The sequence below is a fragment of the Gavialis gangeticus genome, unplaced genomic scaffold (genome assembly GCF_001723915.1).
Source record: "Gavialis gangeticus isolate Ggan-Ray unplaced genomic scaffold, GavGan_comp1, whole genome shotgun sequence".
In the NCBI taxonomy this organism is placed as follows: Eukaryota; Metazoa; Chordata; order Crocodylia; family Gavialidae; genus Gavialis; species Gavialis gangeticus.
This window is the reverse complement of record NW_017729019.1, coordinates 9,404,811-9,410,236: the sequence shown is the minus strand read 5'-3', so window position 1 is coordinate 9,410,236 and position 5,426 is coordinate 9,404,811.

Sequence of the window (5,426 nt, the reverse complement as noted above, 5' to 3'; positions counted from 1 at the left end):
CCCCCAAACGAAGAAAAAAAAATGCAATTAGCATTACTTCCTTTGCTGAATATTTCAGCAGAGGGGCCAGGGATAGAATGGACCGTGGAGACTGAACTTGCTCCTCCCAGCAGTGAACTCCGTAGTTAAAGGTTGAGGCGTATAAGTATCACTTCTTTGATTCACTATAGGACTTCAGTTTCCAAGGCTGCCAGTCTGGCCCCTTTCACCAGCACTAAATTCTTTTTCCTAGAAAAAGGAGCTTAACATACTCTAATCATGTGGCCTTTCACAAACATTTTATATTGTATGAAGAGATGCACATCTCGTGATTTTAATGGCACTTTAAAAGCTTGTCAAAGTTTACATGTTTAGCAGGGACCTACACTGATGTAAGCATTATTTGTTTCTGTTACAGTGAAATGACTGATGTTAGCAAACAGTTTCTAAAACCTTAGTATTTATCAACTTATTCCAGTGGTATGACATCCTGTTGTTGTGTATCATTAGCACTAGTTATTTTGGAGAATATATTTCGTTAAACATGTGCCCCTGAATTGCAAAAATCGTGACTGCACCAATAAATGTGACTGCATGCACACTTTTTCAGTGTAATGTTCATTTGTGGCCTGGGGCTTGGGTATACTTATGCTGATGGAGAAATAGTGCAGAGTGAATCTCTCCAGATCCCTGGTTCATCACACTTCACCAGTTCTGTAGATAGCGTGCGTGTGTAATGCAGTGAATGTTTCCTATGGAATTGGTTGACAAGTCACTTGAGTGTATAGATTGAAGATTACTTTTGGAACATGAGTTAAAGTAGCATGTACCTGAATGGCATGGTGCAATATAAAATAGTAACCTAACCTGCTCACAGGCAATGGTTTAAAAGTGCATTTCAACTTCTGAAACTTGTCTTAGAGAAAAGTGTTGTTTTTGCACATTGGAAAATGCTTCTGTTGCAGCAAGAAGCACTTTTCCTACAAAGCTTGGCTTTGACCAGTGATGGTTTATTTTATGAAATGGAGCAGCTAGTTTTTCAGTCTTCCTGTTACAGGCCTCCACTTTTACCTTAAGATCCTCCTCTTGTAACTCACTGTCCTTGAAGACATGAATGTTTCTCAGATAAGCCTTGCCTGGTCTGTAGAGGCAAAGCCCTCACTACTACCTAAATTAAGTAGACAGGCCAGGTTCTTTGAGTAGGTATTTTTCATTAGACCAACTGAGTTCTTTTCTCAGCTCCCAAAGACACAACCATAACCAGAGCTTGTCTTCATGCTGTAAGGCTTTTATTCAGTTATTTGCTACTTATAAATAAGTAAAGACCAGACAGAGGCCAATCTACACCACGTCTGAAGCCTTCACTGAATTGGCATTCACCAAGAACAGCGCGTTCCTTTTTGTAAATCTGCATGACTTAAGTAATGCTGTGTACATAGACTTGATAGGGGGATGGCAAGAAATTAAGAAAATATTTGAAACTACTTCTGTTCTCTGCACAAGTTCATGCTTAAGGTAAAAAAAAAAAGATTCAAATAAAAGGGTGAAGTTCCAAAGTATCTGTTTATTTGGCATCTCTCGGTGCCTCTAACACTAGAGGGCGCTCCTCTTACAAAGAGAAGAGGGAAACACGGTAAGCTAATAATGGCCTAGTAAGCTAGTAATTGTGCTAATAAAAGACCCAATTTACCCCAAGAACCTTGTAAGCTAATAATTGCTCTCCATACCTCCATATTAGGGAGCTAATGCAACCTTGCAACTTTTGCCCTAGTTCAGGAGAGAAGGGGGAAGAAGCTCTTGGCTTCCTTGTGGTTTTACAAACACCTCGGGGCTGTGCAGGTGCTGTAAGAAAAAAAAAGTTAACCAATGTTCTGGTGCATGTTTGACATACTAAAAAGACAGTAAAATGGGGCAGGGGTTGAAAAGCAATAACGATGGCTGTAAAACAGCTGCCCACAGTTCACTGTTGTTTAATGGCTATTGGTGGACCTGTCCTCTATGAATTTGTCTAATACTCTTGGTTGATGCTGAGAGGGGTATGTTAGAGAACAGATTACACTAGACCTGCCTTGTACACAAACTCTTCCTCTGAAGCATACCCTACTGCCACTGTTGGAAGCAGGCGAGGCAGACCATTTGTCTTGCCCACTATAGCTCTGCTTATCTTCTTGGTATTTGCTCTGTTTCTGCAGCAAGGACAGTTTTGCCTATGCAGTTGATTGATGACATCCTGAGCAACTGGCTTCCCACCAGAACAGCTGGAGTTTACTATTTCTAGCAGAGCTGTGATCCAGCTAATTGAAAAAATGCTGGTTTTCAAAAGGGTTGTTAGTGGTAGCTGTGTTGGTCTAAGCACATAGGCAGGCACAGTTCTTTGAACAGAGGTGATATCTTTTATTAGACCAACTGAGTAGTTGGAAAAAAGTTCTTTGCAAGCTTTTGGGCACTTTTTTCTCCTTGTGTCACTGCTACTTGTCCCCCAGGGACATGGTCTGGTGTGCCACAGGTTACCCCGAGTGGGGTAGGGAAGGCTGGGGCCAGCAACTGTGCAGGCCCCAGCAGCCTTTGGGGCCTGCCAGGGCTGCAGTCACGGCAGGAAACCTGGCTGGCAGCTGGTGTGTGGCTCCGGCTGGTCAGTCTCCGGTTTTGGGTGCCGTATGCTGCCGCCACTTGCACCACCCTGCTTTTTTGGGCATGGGTTTTTTTGACCTACACTTCTGCACTCATCTGGACACAGCCCTGGATTGCGTGGCATACGACTGCAGTGGGGGTTGAGAACGCGGCTTGCCAGACCAAGCCCTACCACGTTACTTAAAGTGAATGATTTCAGTCAAACTGCTAGTAAACCTATGTCTTACAATGCTGATGACTCTACAGTGTCGTTAAATCATAAAGCAGTATAGGGGATGAGAATGGGAAATGCACTTTAAACCTGCACAGGAAGTGGACTCAAATTCTCACCTGTGACCTAAATGCTATTTCTGTGCTCTTGAGCTAATCACTTGCTTTCTCTGCCTGCCTTCTGTGAAACGGTCCACTTACCTACTTTACAGCCATATTATGGTTTAATTAATGTTGGAGGATACTATATAAATACCAGCTATAAGTTAGCATTTTGCATAATTGGTTTGTCATTAGCGGAAGTGAACTGTGCATGTAAACTGGATTGAAGGCAGCAGCTGAGAGCCCTGCAGAGCTACAGTTTTGTTGTAAGAGAGGAGTCCAGCCTCATGGGAATACCTCATCTCCAGTGACATATAAGCTTCCTTCCCACAGTGCTTGTTTTGAACAAACTGCATTTTTATGTTTATAAAAAAGGTGGGGCACAATGCGCTACCTAAGGTGACAAAGTCCTCTTGTGGTAACACAGGGATGTTTGCCTGCATCATTCAACCCAATTGCCATGTTTCATACCATATATATGAAATCATGCAGCACTTCAGCATGCCCCTGCTTTTACTTTTGGAGGCAGAACCATATGGGGGAGGGGGGGAAAAACAACTTAGTTTCTGTTGAGGCCAATAAGGCATAGGGTGCTTAGGCCATCACAGCTTTGTGAAGCCCGACCCCCAGGGAGAGGCCCTAAGTCCTGAGACTTTAATGCCAGGTTTAGCCCATTGCAGATCTCCCAAAGGAAGATGTGCTGTGATGCATTTACTCTGCATAGACCTTCAGGTACTAATAAGCTCCAGGGGTCCTATTTTCAAGTCTAGAACTATTCTGAGCCCTTGTGCTATCTACTTCTCTGTAGGAAAACAGATGGCTCAAAATAATCTGCAGTGCTCTGTTTGCACTAGTAATAGGTAAATACGTTCTTTTAATCTCTCCATGGGCCAGCTGAAATACGAGAGAGACAGGAGAACCAGGAAGCAGCTTGTCCGAGTGCTTCTCTCCCAAAAGGAATGCATTTCATTCAGGGGAGCTACGCATCTGACTGTTTTTCAAAGGAGTCTGTTGAGTGTTTAAAATAGAAAGGTCACATTTTTCATTTCAAAAGTAATGAGCATGAAGCAGGTAGATGCTTACACATTCAGAGAGGTCAGTGTACCTTTCCCCAACAGGCTACCTTGTTAATGATTAAAACAGTGGAATGTGAAGTATGTGGAAAACCTGTGTATTTTGTGTTATTACTGCAGGTTGGTGATACTGTGGTGGGAGGGATGGGGCTAGCAAATATGAACACATGGGAATAACTACTTAGCACCCCTTTCTCATTTGTTCACAGGGTAAAAATGCTGAGCTGTTCTAGTGTAACATTTTAACTTTAATTTTGTCAAAAATAAGGAGATCATTTTCATGAAGGTATAATACAATGGAAAAAACAGGTTTAAGTGTTATTCATAGTGGCAGCCATCTATGGTGATCTGATTTTTTCAAGACTGTTTCAAAGAGCTTGAACCTCCCTCCCCCTACATGCATTTGTGGGGAGCGTGTAGCATCCCCCTTACTCACCTTTGGCTTTTTTCCTCCCTCCCTTCCCTGCTTTACCTGGTGTTTTCCTAATTTCTACTTATTTACATCCTCACTGTCATCCGGTCACATTTTTAGCTTCTCTCACTCCTTGGAGTCTCAGAACAGCAGAGACTCCTTCTGCCTGAAGGAAGGGTGATTGTGCCCAAAAGCTTGCAAATAACTTTTTTTCCAGCTACTCAGTTGGTCTAATAAAAGATCTCACATCTGCTCAAAGAACCTTGCCTGAGAAGAGACTAGGATGAATCTTTGCCTGCATGCAGGTTAGTCCATGATGGACCGCTAAGGATTTCCTTGTGCCTTTCCTCGAACCACCTGGTATGCATGGGACATTAGATCTGATTCAGCCTTCCAATTCCTATATTTGTAACTAGGAACTAACTATAAACCAAAGGGGAAACAAATCTACTTCCACCCTTGAGTAAAATGCAAATTGGGAATTTGAGACGTGTGAACCACCGCAACAGAACTAAAACAGCAAACAAACCAAGGCTAGAAGCCTGCTCCTGTCCTTTTTGAAGTCATTCACAATGTTGCAGTTGAAACATAACATTTCAGTGGAAGTCTCATGCACCTAAAATCAGTCACAATTTGCGCTTTTTGCAGGAACAGTTGGGCTGGAAGGGACCTTGCAGATCATTGGGTCCGGCCTCCCCGCTCTAGGCAGAAAGACAACTGGGGTTAGGTGACCTCAGCAAGGTGACTGTCCAGTCTCCTCTTGAAAACCTCCAGGGGAGGTGACTGCACCATCTCTGGAGGGAGTTTATTGTGCAGTCTGGACACCCTGACTGTGAAGGAGTTTTTCCTGCTATTAAGCCTGAAGTGGCCTTCCAGGAGTTTGTATCCATTAGTCCTGGTCTTCCCCAGGGTGCCCTCGTGAATAGTTGTTCACCCAGCTCCTGATGCACTCCTCTGATATAGCTGCTATCAAGTCCCCTCTCAACCTTCTCCTCTTTAGGCTAAGGAGGCCTGGGTCC